Source organism: Odocoileus virginianus, unplaced genomic scaffold, assembly GCF_023699985.2.
Source record: "Odocoileus virginianus isolate 20LAN1187 ecotype Illinois unplaced genomic scaffold, Ovbor_1.2 Unplaced_Scaffold_9, whole genome shotgun sequence".
NCBI classification, from domain to species: Eukaryota; Metazoa; Chordata; class Mammalia; order Artiodactyla; family Cervidae; genus Odocoileus; species Odocoileus virginianus.
Window position 1 is genome coordinate 2,371,348 of NW_027224271.1, and position 17,356 is coordinate 2,388,703.

Below are 17,356 nucleotides of genomic sequence, written 5' to 3' on the forward strand. Positions count from 1 at the left end.
GATATAGTGTTTCCTTTTTTAGAATACAATTTTATTTTAGAACAGTTTTAGCTTTACAGAAAAATTGCAAAGTTAGGACACAGTTCCCATATAGCCCACACTCAGTTTCCCCTGCTATTAACATTTATATTACCATGCTTCATTTCTTGTAACTAATGAATGGATACTGAATCATTGTTGTTACTTTATTCAGATCACCTTAGTTTTTATCTAATCACTTTTTCTGTTCTAGAGTCCCTTCTGGGATACTTCATTACATTTAGACACCACGTTTCCTTAGGCTCATCTTACTCTGACAATTTCCCAGCCCTTCTAAGCTCTTCTTTGTATTTCATTCCCTTGATAGTTTTGAAGCATAGTCGTCAGTTATTCGGTAGAATGACCCTCTATTGAAATTCCTCTAATATCATCCTCATGATTCACCTGGGATTATATGTTTTTGTAAGACCAGAAATGTAAAGAGCTATTCTCATCACATCATATCCATAGTGGTTAGTATTGACTTTGATCACATGTTTGTCAGGTGTTTGTAGTGTTTGTCAGGATTCTCCACTGTAAAATTACTCCTTTTTTCCCCTTTCTATATTGCCTCTGAGGAAAAGACACAATGCAAGGACCACACTTATCGAGCAGGAAGTTATCCCACTCGAGTGGGAAAGATCCACTCCTTAAGGGCAGAGGATCTCTGTAAATTTGTTAGAACTATTCTGCTTAGGAGATTTGTCTATTCATTCCATTTATTTATTCAACCATTCATACCAGAGTGGAGACAAGAATATTTATTGCATACAGTGGGTTATAATCCGATATTACTTTATTTACTTCATTGGCCAAATATTCCAGCTTTAACCATTGATAGGTCTTTAAATTTCCCTCCCATGGCCCTTGAATATAACCCCAACATTATGGATTTTTTAAGCATTTAATTTCCAGCGCTGAAAGATGATCCAGATTCATCTTGTGTACTTCCTGCTTCAGTATTAGAATCAGCCATTTCTCCAAAGGGCTCTTTTCTTGGTACAATGGCATTAGAAATCAAGAACAAGGCACTAGACACACTCATTGCTCATGAAATGTCTTGCCTATAGGCCATTTCAGAGGGTAGTACAATAAAATACATGTCCGGATACTGGTTTAGCCTCTTTCAGAATGCGATATTGTTGGAATCAGAGTATACAGCCTTTTTAGACTCACTCCTTTCACCTAGCAACATGCATTTAAAATTTATCCATGATCCAAGGCAACCTACAGAATAAATGCAATCTCTATGAAAATACCAATGGCATTTTTCAAAGAACTAGATCAAAATATTTTAATATCTGTATTGAAACAGAAAAAATACAAAATAGCCAAAACAATCTTGAGGAAGAACAGAGCTGAAAGAACGATGCTCCTTGACTCTAGACTATACTACAAAGTTACAGTAATCAAAACAGTATGATAATAGTAAAAAAAAAAAACAAACACAGAAATATAGATCAATGGGAGATGATAGAAAGCCCAGAAATTAAACCCACACACCTATGGTCAATTAAATTAAACAAAGGAGGCAAGAATACACAATGGAGGAAAGACAGTCTCTTCAATAAGCAATATTGGGAAAACTTAACAGCTACATGTAAAAGAATGAGATTAGAACATTCTATAACACACCATACACAAAAATAAATTCATAATGGATTAATGACATAAACTTAAGACTGGATACTATAACAATACTAGAGGAAAACATAGGCAGAACACTGTTTGACATAAATCGCAGCAATAAATTTTTTTGATCCTATGTCCTACATTTAAGGAAATAAAGACAAAAATAAACAAATATGACCTAATTAAACTTAAAAGCTTTTGCACAACAAAGGAAACCATAAACATCTTATATACTGGGAGAAAACTACTTGCAAACAAAGTTACTGACAAGGGATTAATTTCCAAAATATATAAACAGCTCATACAGCTCAATATAAAAAAAAAAACAAAAAACAAAAAAACAAGCCATCAAAAAATGAGCAGAAGATCTAAATAGACACTTCTCCAAAGAAGACATACAGATCATATGGTGACTTTATTTCAGTTTTTTTTTTAATTAAACTCCATATGGTTTTCCATAGTGACTGTACCAATTTTCATTCTAACAACAGTGTAGGAGAGTTCCTGTTTCTCCACACCCTTTCCAGCATTTATTTGTAGACTTTTTGATGATGGCCATTCTGACTGGTATGAGATAATACCTCATTGGAGTTTGATTTGTATTCCTCTAATAATTACTGACAATGATCATGTTTCCATGTGCCTGTTGGCCATCTGTATGTCTTTGTCTTCACCTGGCATTTTCTCTTCTTTTCTAATTCAATATGAATCAGGTTATGGTCAACCTTAATGACTTCAACTTAACTTGATTATATCTGCAAAGACTCTGCTTTTAGATATGAATCACATTGAGAATTACTGGGGGTTACAACTTCAACAAATCTTTGGGGAGACAATAAAACCATGACAGCAGTTAATTGTTACTTTAGTTTGGAGTTTCCTAATAAACATGATGTCAAACACCATCTCACATGCTCATTTGCCATACGATAGTCTTCAGTGGATAGATGTGTGTTCAGATATTTGCCCGTTTTTAAATTGAGCTGCTTGCTTTCTCAATGTTGAGATTTTAGAAATCTTTGTATATTTTGGGAAAAAAAAAGTCCTTTATCAGATATGTGCTTGCCATATATTTTTTTCCTGCCTCTGGCTACTTTATCATGCTCTTAATAGTGTATTCTGCAGAGCAGAGTTTTGTAATTTTAATTAAGTCCAATTTAACAATATTTTCTTTCATGGTTTGAGCTTTTGGGGCTGTATTTTAAAACTGATCTCTAACCCAAATGTTACCTAGATTTTCTCATAATTTCTTTTGAAACTTGATAATTTCATATTTTACATTTCGATCTATGATCCCAGGATAATGTAGATTTTTCAGATGGCTTTTTTCATTCACTAATGTGCATTTAAGGTTGCTTCTTGTCTTTTCATGGCTTTATAGCTGATTTCATTTCATTGCCAAAAAACATCCCACTTAATGAATGTATCAAGGTTTTTAAAAAAATCCATTAACCTACTGAAGAACATCTTGGTTGCATATATGTTTTGACAATTATGAACAAAGCTTCCATAAATATTTGTGTACAAGTTTTTGTGTGCACTTTTCAACTCATTTGAGTAAATACCAAGGAGCATAATTGCCACATCACATGGAAATAGTCTCTTTACTTTCGTAAGACTGCCAAACTCTATTGCAAAGTGGCTCTACTATTATGCATTCCCACCACCAATAATTGAGAGTTCTTATTGCTTCACTATATGGATCATAACAAACTGTGGAAAAATCTTAAAGAGAAGAGAATACCAGACCACCTTACCTGCCTCCTGAGAAACCTGTATCCTGGGTAAGAAACAACAGTTAGAACTGGGCATGGATTAACAGACTGGTTCAAAACTGGGAAAAAAAATACATCAAGGCTATCTATTGCCACCCTGATTATTTAGATTATATGCAGAGTACACCATATGAAATGCCATGCTAGATGAAGCACAACTGGTATCCAGATTGTCGGGAGAAATATCAATAACCTCAGATATGCAGATGCGTCCAAGCTAATGGCAGAAACTGAAGAGGAACTAAAGAGCCTCTTGATGAAAGTGAAAGAGGAGAGAGAAAAAGCTGACTTAAAACTCAACATTCAGAAACTAAGATCATGGCATCCGGTCCCATCACTTCATGGCAAATAGATGGGGAAACAATGGAAACAGTGGCAGACTTTATTTTCTTGGGCTCAAAAATCACTGCAGATGGTGACTGCAACCATGAAATTAAAAGACCCTTGCTCCTTGGAAGAAAGCTATGACAAACCCAGACAGTGTATTAAAAAAAAAAAAAAAAAAAAAAAACAGAGATCACATTGTGGACAAAGGTCTGGTTAGTCAAAGCTATGGTTTTCTTATAGTCATGTATGCATATGAGATTTGGATCATAAGGAAGGCTGAGCACTGAAGAATTGATGCTTTCAAATTGTGGTGCTGGAGAAGACTCTTGAGAGTCCCTTGGACAGCAAGGAGATCAAACCAGTCAATCCTAAAGGAAATCAACCCTGAATACTCATTGGAAGGACTGATGCTGAAGCTGAAGCTCCAGTACTTTGGCCACCTGATGCAAAGAGCTGACTCACTGGAAAAGATCCTGATGCTGGGAAAGATTGAGGACAGGAGGAGAAGGGGGTGACAGAGGATGAGATGGTTGGATGGCATCACCGAATGAACATGAGTTTGAGCAAACTCCAGGAGATGGTGAAGGACAGGGGAGCCTGGTGTGCTGCAGTCCATGGGGTCACAAAGACTTGGACATGATTTAGCGACTGAACAACAGCAACAATTGTTCCACAATCCCACCAACATTTGAGATTGTCATTGTTTTAGATTTCAGTCATTCGAATAGGTCTGCAGTGTTGTTTGATTGTTGTTTAATTGGAAATTTCCTAATGATATATGATGTGGAGCTTCTTTTCTTATGCTTATTCACTATCTACATACAGGCATAATTCAGAGATACTATGGGAATAATACCAGTTCATTGCAATATAGTAAATGTTGCAATAAAGTGAGTCACACAAACTTTTTGCCTTCTCAGTACATATAAAAGCTATGCTTAAATTATGCTGTAGTCTATTTTAAGTGTGAATATCATGGACTCTTTATTGCCAAATTCAGGCTTAAATTAAAGAAAGCAGGGAAAACCACTAGGCCATGCAGGTGTGACCTGTATCAAATCCATAACGATTACACAGTGGAAGTGACAAATAGATTCAAGGGATTAGATCTGATAGAGTGCCTGAAGAACTATGGACAGAGGTTTGTAACATTGTACAGGAGGTGGTGATCAAAACCATCCCCAAGAAAAAGAAATGCAAAAAGGCAAAATGGTTGTCTGAGGAGGCCTTACAAATAGCTGAGAAAAGAAGCAAAGGATGAAGGAGAAAAGGCAAGATTTACCTATCTGAATGCAGAGTTCCAAAAATAGCAAGGAGAGATAAGAAAGCCTTCCTAAGTGATCAATACAAAGAAATAGAGGAAAACAATAGAATGGGAAGGACTAGAGATCTCTTCAAGAAAACTAGAGATATCAAGGGAAAATTTCATGCAAAGATGGGCACAATGAAGGGCAGAGATGGTATGGATCTAACAAAAGCAGAAGATATTAAGAAAAGGTGACAAGAATACACAGAAGAACTATACAGAAAAGATCTTCATGACCCAGATAACTACGATGGTGTGATCACTCACCTAGAGCCAGACATCTGGAAAGTGAAGTCAAGTGGGCTTTAGGAAGCATCACTACGAACAAAGTTAGTCAAAGTTATGGAATTCCAACTGAGCTATTTCAAATCCTAAAAGATGATGCTATGAAAATGCTGCACTCAATACGTAACCAAATTTGGAAAACTCAGCAGTGGCCACAGAACTGGAAAATGTCAGTTTTCATTCCAATCCCAAAGAAAGCAATGTCAAAGAATGTTCAAACTACTGCACACTCACACTCATTCCACATGCTAGCAAAGCAATACTCAAAATTCTCCAACTTAGGCTTCAATAGTAAGTGAACCGAGAGTTTCCAGATGTTCAAGCTGGATTTAGAAAAGGCAGAAGTACCAGGGATCAAATTGCCAACATCTGTTTGATCATTGAAAAAGCAAGAGAATTCAGAGAAACATCTACTTCTGTCTCATTGACTATGCTAAAGACTTTGACTCTGTGAATCACAATAAACTGTGGAAAATTCTTAAAGAGGTGGGATACAAGACCACCTAACCTGCCTCCTTAGAAACCTGCACACTGGTCAAGAAGCAACAGTGAGAACCGAACATGGTACAACAGACTGGTTCCAAATTGGGAAAGGCATATGTCAAGGCTGTATATTGTCACCCTGCTTATTTAACTTATATGCAGAGTACATCATGTGAAATACTGGACTGGATGAAGCACAAGCTGGAATCAAGATTGCTGGGAGAAATATCAATAACTTCAGATATGCAGATGACACCACCCTATGGCAGAAAGTGAAGAAAAATTAAAGAACTTCTTGATGAAAGTGAAAGAGGGGAGTGAGAAAGCTGGCCTAAAGCTCAACATTCAAAAAACTAAGATCATGGCATCCAGTTCCATCCCTTCATGATAAATAGATGGGGAAACAATGGAAACAGTGACAAATGCTATTTTCTTGAGCTCCAAAATCAGTGCAGACAGTGATTGAAGATGCTTGCTCCTTGGCAGAAAAGCTAAAACAAACCTAGACAACATACTAAAAATCTGAGACATTACTTTGCCGACAAAGGTCCCTCTAGTCAAAGCAGTCATGCACAGATGTGAGGGTTGGACAATAAAAAAAGGCTGAGTGCCAAAGAACTGATGCTTTCAAACTGTGGTGTTAGAGAAGACTTCTTGAGAGTCCCTTGGACTGCAAGGAGATCAAACCAGTCAATCATAAAAGAAATCAGTCCTGAATATTCATTGGAAGGACTGATGATGAAGCTGAAGCTCCAATACTTTGGCCACCCAATTCAATGAGCTGACTCATCAGAAAAACTTTGATGCTGGGAAAGACTGAAGGCAGGAGAAAGGGACAATAGAAGAGAGATAGTTGGGTGGTGTCACTAACTCAATGGACACCAGTTTGAGCAAGCTCAGGGATTTGGTGATGGACAGTGATATCCTGCAGTCCATGGGGTCACAAAGAATCAGACACGACTGAGCAACTACACAACAATTAAGTGTGCAGCATTATGTCTAAACTGCACACATCTTAATTTAAGAATATTTAATTTCTTAAAAACTGCTAACCATCATCTGAGCTTCAGTGAGTCATAATCTTATTGCTGGTGGAGAGGCTTGCCTTATGTTCATGGCTGTTGACTGATCAGGGTGTTGGTTGTTCAAGGCTGGGGTGGCTGAGGCAATTTCTTAAAATAAGTTGTTTGTTGTATTGACTGACTCTTCTTTTCACAAATGATTTCTATGTAGCATACAATGCTGTCTGATAGTATTTTACTCACAGTACAACTTCTTTCAAAATTGGAGTAGGTCCTCTCATACCCTGCCACTGCTTTATCAACTAGGCTTATATAATATTCTAAATCTCTGTTGTTTCAACAGTTTTAACAGCATCTTCAAGAGGAGTAGATTCCATCTCAAGAAACCTCTTTCTCTGCTCATTCATAAGAAGCAACTTCTCAATTGTAGAATTTCATCATGAGATTTCAGCATTTTGTTCACATCTTCAGGCCCCACTTCTGATTCTAGTTCTCATTCTATTTACATGACACCTGTAATAACTTCCTCCACTGAAGGAGGGTTGGAATCCACTTCTTCCAAACTCCTTTGAATGTTGATATTTTGACCTCTTTCCATGAATCACAAATGTTTTTAGTGGTGTCTAGAATGGTGAATCCTTTCCAGAAAATTTTCAATTTGTCTTTCCCAAATCTATAAGAGGTATCACTAAGTAAGGCAGTCAGAGCTTTATAAAATGTATTTCTTAAATAATAATACCTGAAAGTCAACGTAACATCTTGATCATGGGCTACAGAACAGATACTGTGTTAGCAGGCATGAAAACATTAATCTCACTCTCCATCTCCTTCAGAGCTCTCAGGTGATCAGGTAGGTTATCTGTGAGCAGTAATGTTTTGAAAGCAATATTTTTTATGATCAGTAGATTTCAACAGTGAGCTTAAAATATTTAGTAAAACCATATCATCAACAGATGTGCTGTCACTCAGGGCTTGTTGTCTCATTTACAGAGCACAGGAACAGTAGATTTTGCATAAATCTTAAGGACCCTAGAATTTCAGAATGATAATTGAGCACTGGCTTCAGCTGAAAGTCACCAGCTGCATTCCCTTAAAAGGAAAGTCAGACTGTCCTTTAAAATCAGGTATTGGCTTTTCTTCTCTAGCTATGAAAGTCCTAGATGGCATCTTCTCCCAATAGAAGACTGTTTCATCTCCACTGAAAATCTACTGTTTAGTGTAGGCACCTTCATATTTTAGCTAGATATTCTCGATAACCTGCTGCAGCTCCTGCGTCAGCACTTGTTGCTTCACCTTGCACTTTTATATTATGTACATGGCTTATTTCTTCAGACCTCATGAACCAACCTCTGCTAGTTTCAGACTTTTCTTCTGCAGCTTCCTCACCTCTCTCAGCCTTCAAAGAATTGAAGAGAGTTAGGGCCTTGCTCTGGATTAAGCTTTGGCTTAAGGGAATGTTGTGGCTATTTTTGTCTTCTATCCAGATCAGTAAAACCTTCTCCGTATCGGCAATAAAGCTGCTTCACTTTTTTTATCATTCATGTGTTCACTGGAGTAGCATTTTTAATTTCCTTCAAGAACTTTTTCCTTTGCATTCAAACCTTGGCAAATCATTTGGCTCAAGAGGCCTAGCTTTTGGCCCATTTTGACTTTCAACACACCTTCCTCATGAAGATTAATCATTTTCAGCTTTTGATCTAAAGAGAGAGACATAGGACTTTTCCTTTCACCTGAATGAACTCTTTGAGGCCATCATGGGATTATTATTTGGCCTAATTTCAATATTATTTTGTCTCAGGGAATATGGAAACCCAAAGAGACGGAAACAGATAGGGGAATAACTAGTCTGCCGAGCAATCAGAACACACACAGCCTTTATCAGTTAAGTTTGCCATCTTATGCACTTCCCAGATGGCTCAGTAGTAAAGATTCTGTCTGCCCACGCAGGAGATGAAGGCAGGAGACGTGGGTTTGATCCCCAGGCCGGGAAGATCCCCTGGAGAAGGAACTGGCAACCCACTCCAGTATTCTTGCCTGGAGGATCCCATGGACAGAGGGGCCTGGCCGGCTACATTCCTTGGGGCTGCAAAGAGTCGGACAAGTCTGAGTGACTGAGTATGCATGCACGTTGCTATCTTATATTTGTGCAGGTCTCAGCGGCAGTGTGAGGGATCCTTAGTTGTGGCATGCGGGATCTAGTTCCCTGACCAGGGATTGGATATAGGCCCCCCTGCACTGGGAGTGTAGTTCCAGCCACTGGACCACCAGGGAAGTCCCTTCATTTTACATTTAAATCTGTCATCTATTTTAAGTTAACTTTTGTGAAAGGTGTAAGATTCTTTTTCTTTTGCATGTAGATGTTCAGTTGTTCCAATAGCATTTGTTGAAAAGACTACCCTTTTTCCACTTAATATTTTGCTCCTTTGTCAAAGATCAGTTCACTATATTTGTGTGGTCTATTTCTGGGCTCTCTATTCTGTTCCACTGATGTATTCTTTCACCAGTACCGCACTCTCCTGATTACTGTAGTTTTATATAGTTTAAAGCTGGGTAATGTCAATCCTCTGAAATTGATATTTGTATTTTTTTTTTTCCATTTATTTTTATTAGTTGGAGGCTAATTACTTTACATAATTGCAGTGGTTTTTGTCATACATTGAAATAAATTAGCCATGGATTTACATGTATTCCCCATCCCGGTCCCCCCTCCCACCTCCCTCTCCACCCGATCCCTGTTAGGTTTATACCAAAGTATTCCATTTTTTTATATGCCATTTTAAATGGTGTGTTTTTGAGTTCCAATTGTACATTGTTGGTATACAGGGAAAAAACTGACTTTTGTATGTCAACCTTGTATCCTACAAATTTGCTTGTGTGTGTGTATGTGTGCTGTCTCTTCAGTCATGGCCAACTCTTACAACCCTATGGACTGATACTGCCAACTCCTCTGTCCATGGGATTCTCCAGGCAAGAATGCTGGAGTGGTCTACCATACCCTCCTCCAGGGGATCTTCCCAATCCAGGGATCGAACCTGCGTGTCCAGCAGCTCCTGCATTGCAGGCACACAGAGCCATCAGGTAAGCCCACAAATTTGCTTAAAATTTGCTTATCAGTGCCAAAAGATTTTTGTTGTTGACTCTTTGGGATTTATCATTAAGATAATCTTGTAATCTGCAACCAGGCATTTTTTTTTCCTTTCAATAAGTATAGCTTTTATTTCTCATTCTTGTTTTATTGTATTACTTAAGACTTCTAGTATCATGTTGAATAGGAGTGATGAGAGTGGCTGTGCTCACCTTGTTCCCCATCCTAGGGAGAAAGCATCTAGCTCCTAATCATTTTTTTTTAATTTTTCCATTTATTTTTATTAGTTGGAGGCTAATTACTTTACATCATTGCAGTGGTTTTTGTCATACATTGAAATGAATTAGCCATGGATTTACATGTATTCCCCATCCCGGTCCCCCCTCCCACCTCCCTCTCCACCCCATCCCTCTGGGTCTTCCCAGTGCACCAGGCCCGAGCACTTGAATATTTTATAGTCCAGACCAAGGGATCTTTTCTAAGCCAGGTTTTATCCATGCAACTCTATTACAATACCATCTCACTGGCATTACCGGAACACATACATACATGGAAGAAATCTAACCATTATCTTGATTTAAACATCATAGTGCCTTTTGAGGGCCTGCACATCTTCTAAAGTAAAGTGTTTGTTTGGTGCATCTGAGAGGTCATCAAAGAGCCGCTTCATCTGCTCCTTTTGGTCTTTGCTAATTAGTGTCAACATCATCTTAAACCTTTCTGCTTTGCTCAGATATAAAAGATGCTGATACACCAAGGAGGGATCTTTATCAATAAGATGACTTTTCAGAGACTGGAGGAGGAGGAGGAACGTGTCCCCTTCAAGTTTGTTACTCAACAACACTGGCAAATCTTTGGGTTCAGTGATGGCTAGCAGGTGTGCACAGGCTCCTTGATCTTTCCTCGTACTGATGGCGTTTATAACCTGATCATTTTCTCTTAATGACTTGTTAAAATTTTGAGTTAAATTCTACTTCTTTGGGCTATGAAGCAGTCCTCTTAAGTTTGGTAGAAATGTCATTTCTTTATAGTTCATTTTTAAAAGTGAAAATCATTAACAGTGATTATTACATCACCTTTATTTCCTGCTAAGATATATATAAATCCCATTTTATATTACTTGTGGATGACAGGCCTCTAAGATGAAACACAACATTTAAGTCTATAATAGGAAATGATTATTAAATAAATTTTGGTTATTTAGAGCTATAAGAGGAACGTATTTTTTCTAATAGGGAAGTATTGCCTACTAATTAAGAACAGAAATTGCCAAAAATTCTATTACTAGATTTTTGAAGGCTGGTTTCCCTTATGTGTTGTTTATATAAGCAATAACAGAACAGCCACTGTATAAAAGCAACCAAGCCTGCATTTCTATTTGAATTGTCACTTGCACATTTCCCCCAAACATTTTAAGTTACTTCTCCCTCTTTTGTTCCCTCCTCCTTTAAGCATGATCATATTTATTCCCTTAGTGCAAAAGGGAAAATGAAGAACTCTTTATATTGAGAGCTCACTTGTCACTTGGGTCAAAGTAAAGGTATTTCTTATAATAAAACATTCAGGTCTCTAAAAAAAAAAAAAAAACTCACTTGGTCATGGGATATACTTATTTTTACATCTTGTCAGATTCTATTTGCTAATATTTTGACAAGGGTTTTTGCATTTTTATTCTCAAGAGACATGGATCTATAATCTACCTTTATTATAATGCCTTTGATTTTTCTCAGTATGAGGTTAATGTTGACCTCCAGAATGAGTTAGGAAGTATTCCCTTTCCTTCTGTTTCCTGGAGAGAATTCAGAATTCTAAATTATACAACTGGTATGATTTCCTTTAATGTTTGGTAGAAATTAACAGTAAGCCCATTTGTCCTGTGCTTTGTCATGGAAGGCCAGTTTAGATCATCTATATCTTTTGTGTGAATGTTGGTAGATTGTGTTTTTCAAGGGATAAGTTCATTTCATCTAAGTTACATATTTGTGAGCTCATTATATTCCTTTAAACATTCATGGCATTAGTAGTGATACCCCTCCTTCAAATATGATATCAGTACTTTGTGTCTTCTCTTTTTTTATTAGTTAACCAACCTATCTAGAGGTGTCTCAATTTTGCTGATCCTTCAAAAGAACCAGACTTTGTTTTTGTTGATTTTCTCTACTGATTTCCTGTTTCCAATTTCATTTATTTCTGCTCTAATTCTTATTATTTATTTTCATCTGCTTACTTTGGATTTAATTTGATCCTCTTTTTCTCATTCCCTAAGGTGGATGTTTAGATCACCGATTTGACATTTTTTCTTCTTTTCTATTAATAATACACTCAGCACTGTATATTTCTAATTTTGATAAGCTGTGTTTACATTTTCACTTAGTTCAAAAATACTTTTTGTTTTATCTTGAGTCTTGTCCTTTGACGCACAAGTTATTTAAGTTGTGTTCTTTAATCTCTAAATATTTGAAGATTTTCCAGTTATCTGTTCTTGAATTCCAGACTAATTCCATTATGGTCTGAGAGCATATTTTATATTATCTCTATTCTTTTAAATCTATCATGGTGTGTTTGATGGCCCAAAATGTGATCTATCTTTGTGTATGTTTTATGTGAACTTGACTAGAATGTATACTCTGCTGTTGCTGTATGTTGTACTCTATAAATGCTAATTAATCAAGTTAACTGATGGTGCTGTTCGGGTCAACTATATCCTTACTGATTTTCTGCCTGCTGAATCTGTGAATTATTCACAGAGGTCTGTTAAGTTTCCAACTATAATGGGAGATTTGTACTTCTACTTTCGTCTCCATCATTTATTTCTTATGTAATTTTGATGGTCTGTTTTTGGGTGAATATACATTTAGGACTTAGATGTCTTCATGAAGACCTGACTCCTTTATAATTATGTAATATTGTTCTTTATCCCTGATTTTTTTTCTGTATGTTGAAGTTTTCTTTTTCTGAAATTAATGCAACCACTCTTCCTCTCTTTCCTTTACTGTGAGCATGGTATAGCTTTCTCCTCCACTTCACATTTAACATATCTAAGTCTTTATATTTAAAATGGGTATCTCTCAGTTCAGTTCAGTTCAGTCTCTCAGTCATGTCCAACTCTTTGTGATCCCCATGGACTGCAGCACTCCAGGCCTCCCTGTCCATCACCAACTCCTGGAGTTTACCCAAACTCATGTCCATTGAGTCAGTGATGCCATCCAACCATCTCATTCTCTGTCGTCCCCTTCTCCTCCTGCCTTCAATCTTTCCCAGCATCAGTATAATAACCTAGAGGGGTGGGAATGGGAGGGAGGTGGGAGGGAGATTCAAGAGGGAGGGGACATATGTACACCTATGGTTAATTCATGTTGATGTATGACAGAAATCAAACCAATATTGTAAACCAATCATCAATCAATTAAAAAATAAATAAATATATTTAAAAAAATAATAAAATAAAATGACTATCTCATAGGTAACATTTAGTTGGGTTTTTGGTTGTTGTTGTTTTGGGTCTTGTTTTTTGAATCCACTCTGATGATTTCTGTTTTTGACATAAATTTAGAGTTTTCACAGTTAAATATAGTATTGATATGGTTGCATAAGTATATTCCCTATTTATGGCTGTTTTTCTTCATTGCATATACTCTTTATTTCTTTATTTTCTCCTGTTTTACTGAGTTCTGGGGGTTTCAACTGAGAACTTTATAGGTTTCCATTTTTTTTTTTTCATTTCTAGCATTTCTTTTTAATTCTTCCTTAGAGTTCTCTGTTCTTATATTGAGCATCTGTTTTTCACCTTATCTACTTTTCCAATTAGAACTTTTATCATATTAATTTAAGTTCTTCAAGTGATAATGCAAAACTCCATGTCATATCTAAGTATGATTCTGATACTTACTTTGTCTCTTCAGAGTGTTTTTTTTTTCCTTTCCTTTTAGTATTTCTTTTACTCTCTTTGTTGAAAGGTGGCTATGGTATATAAGGAATACCAACTGAGATAAACAGATTTTTAGTGTCAGATTTGATGTTACTCTGGTCAGGATTTAGGCTGTGTTTAGAGTTTTCTATAAATCTAGATTACAGAATTTCCAATTTCTTCTAATGTCTTTGTTTTTGTCCCCACTGTTCACTTTTTACTTCATCAAGTACTCCTCAAGAGAGTCTGCATTATGAAGCTCTTTCAGCTCCAAACCACAGTTATTATACTGGAGCCCTGTCAATGTGGTGGTAAGTTGTTGGGTAGGGGAAGCATTCTATACTCTTAAGATTAAATCTAAGTTTTTGAGAGAGCTTGTACTTCTGGACTGTAACTTTTGCAAATATTTCTTAGCTATCACCCCTGCATTAGGTGATACGAAAAGGTGAGAGGGGGCTGGAGTGGAAAAAATAAACTTTCACCAGGTGAGATAAGGGTTAGGTAAAATCTTCCCCTGGAGAGTTGGCCTTTGTTATGGCTATATCTCAAAATAAGCACTGTTACCTATTTCCTGCCAGAAATATTAGAGTATCTTTTTTCTTTTTTTTTTTTTTTTTTAGAGTATCTTTCTTAGAGGAACATTCCAGGTGTACAAGCTGGATTTAGAAAAGGTAGAGGAATAAGACCAAATTGCCAACATCCATTGGATCATAGAAAAAGCAAAAGAATTCCAGAAAAAATATCTACTTCTGCTTCATTGACTATGCTAAAGCCTTTGACTGTGTGGATCACAACAAACTGTGGAAAATTCTTAAAGAGATGGAAAGACCACCTTGCCTGCCTCCTGAGAAACCTGTATGCAAGTCTTGAAGCAACAGTCATAACCGGACATGAAACAACAGCCTGGTTCCAAATTGGGAAAGGAGTACATCAAGGCTGTATATTGTCACCCTGCTTATTTAACTTATATTCAGAATACATCATGTGAAATGCTGGGTTGGATGAAGCACAAGCTGGAATCAAGATTGCCAGGAGAAATATCAGTAACTTCAGATATACAGATGACACTACCCTTATGGCAGAAAGTGAAGAATAACTAAAGAGCCTCTTGATGAAAGTGAAAGAGGAGAGTGAAAAAGTTGGCTTAAAACTCAACATTCCAAATACTAAGATCATGCCATCTGGTCCCATTACTTCATGTCAAACAGATGGTGAAAAAATGGAAACAGTGACAACTTTAATTTCTTGGGCTCCAAAATCACCAGTGACTATCGCCATGAAATTAAAAGATACTTGCTCCTTGCAAGAAAAGCTATGACAAACCTAGCCAACATATTTAAAAGCAAAGCTGTCACTTTGTTGACAAAGGTTGTACAGTCAAATCTATGGTTTTTCCAGTAGACACATATTCATGTGAGAGTTGGACCTTTTTATAAAAGGCTGAGGGCTAAAGAACTTATGCTTTCAAACTGTGGTGCTGGAAAAGACTCTTGAGAGTCCCTTGGACTGCAAGGAGATCAAACCAGTCAGTCCTAAAGGAAATCAACCCTGAATATTCATTGGAAGGACTGATGCTGAAGCTGAAGCTTCAATATTTTGGCCACCTGATGCAGAGTCAACTCATTGGAAAAGATCCTATTGCTGGAAAGATTGAAGACAACAGGAGATGGGGTTAGCAGAGGATGAGATGATTGGATGGCATCATCGACTCAATGGACATGAGTTTGAGCAAACTCTGGGAGATAGTGAAGAACAGGGAAGCCTGGCATGCTGCAGTCCATGGGGTTTCAAAGAGTCAGACATGACTGAGCAACTGAACAACAACAACAACATGTTATGGGCTGAATTGTGTCCCTTCTAAAATTCCTATGTTGAAAACCTAACACCCAATACCTCAGAATGTGACTATACTTAGAGATAGGACCTTAAACAGGTAGTTAACTTAGATATTAGGGTGAACTCTAATCCAATTCAACTGGTGTTCTCAAAAGAAGAGGAGATTTGGACATACAAAGGGTCGGGAGCTGCCGCGGTGTGCCCAAACCATGACAAGGTCACGGGACGAGAGAGGAACCTGCAAGGCAGCTCTTCCTCACATGGGGCTGCCCCGGGGGCCCAATATGTCCCCTCGGGAGCCGCCGGGATGAGAAAGGAATCTGCAAGGCAGCTCTTCCCCTCGAGGTTGTCCCGGGGGCCTGGTATGTCCCTTTCTTCCTTGGGTCTTACTGTTGTTGGGCTATTAATTTTTGGAAATATAATATATAGTAATAAGGCCTCCCTGGAAAAGTCCAAGCCTTTTTGGAAATGCTCATGATTGCTCTGGCTCAGGACATGACCATAAACATCAAGTCAAAAAAGAAAAGGCCACAGGTATAGTTTGGCTGCTTGCTTAAAAGATTATAATGTTCTAGAATAGAAATGGAGAAGGCAATGGCACCCCACTCCAGTACTCTTGCCTGGAAAATCCCGTGGATGGAGGAGCCTGGTAGGCTGCAGTCCATGAGGGTCGCTAAGAGTTGGACACGACTAAGCGACTTCACTTTCACTTTTCACTTTCACTCATTGGAGAAGGAAATGGCAACCCACTCCAGTGTTCTTGCCTGGAGAATCCCAGAGACGGGGGAGCCTGGTGGGCTGACATCTATGGGGTCACACAGAGTCAGACACGACTGAAGTGACTTAGCAGCAGAATAGAAAAGAGTAGAGGCATTTAGATTTAGAAGTAGATATACTGCTTCAGTTTACTTGCTCCTTGGTTGAGAGGGTTTTCATTATTGCTATTTCCTTGCTGCTATTTGTTCATTGTTTCCCTTTCTTTAAACAACATGGAAGATTATGGGTATTTTTGTAGAGTTAGGAAATGGGGTACATAGGATTTCAATAGAAGATTTATATTAACCAGCTTCACTGCCATTATCTCACTATTAATAGAGGTGTTTTGCTGCTTTAGAGGTGTTTTTGCTGTTTAATAGTTAATCATTGTAAATTGAGATTTTGTGGTTTCAGGTAAAGAAAAATATCAGGGTTTTCTCATGGTACTATTCTCAGAAATGTCAAACATGTTACTGTGACCCTTCCCATGTATTGTTTTATTGTCCAAAAAATTTACACTATACCTGAGATTTGTAGAACATTGTTTTGTTAGAATGAAAATGTTCGGCCATTGAGGCAAGAAGACTACGTACGGGACATTTAAGAAAAAACCCTGTAATCAGAAATGTTCTAGATGAATGCATAGGGGAAAAACATGGGAAAGAAAAATATTGACAGAAGCACGAAACCAATATCTGATGTAATATGTGGTGACTTAAGGGGGAGGTAACGTTCATTCTATAAAAACTGAGCTGTCCTAAAAATAAAAAAAGCTACCTCTTCTACGCAACCTTCTGTGTGTGTCTGTCTTCTTCCTTGCTGATGCCACTCATCCCTTGGGTATTCCTGGTCCTGCAGGGGCTGAACTGCATATCAGGGGTGCACTCTGACTGTGAGGTCACAGCAAGAAGGTGGCCATCTACA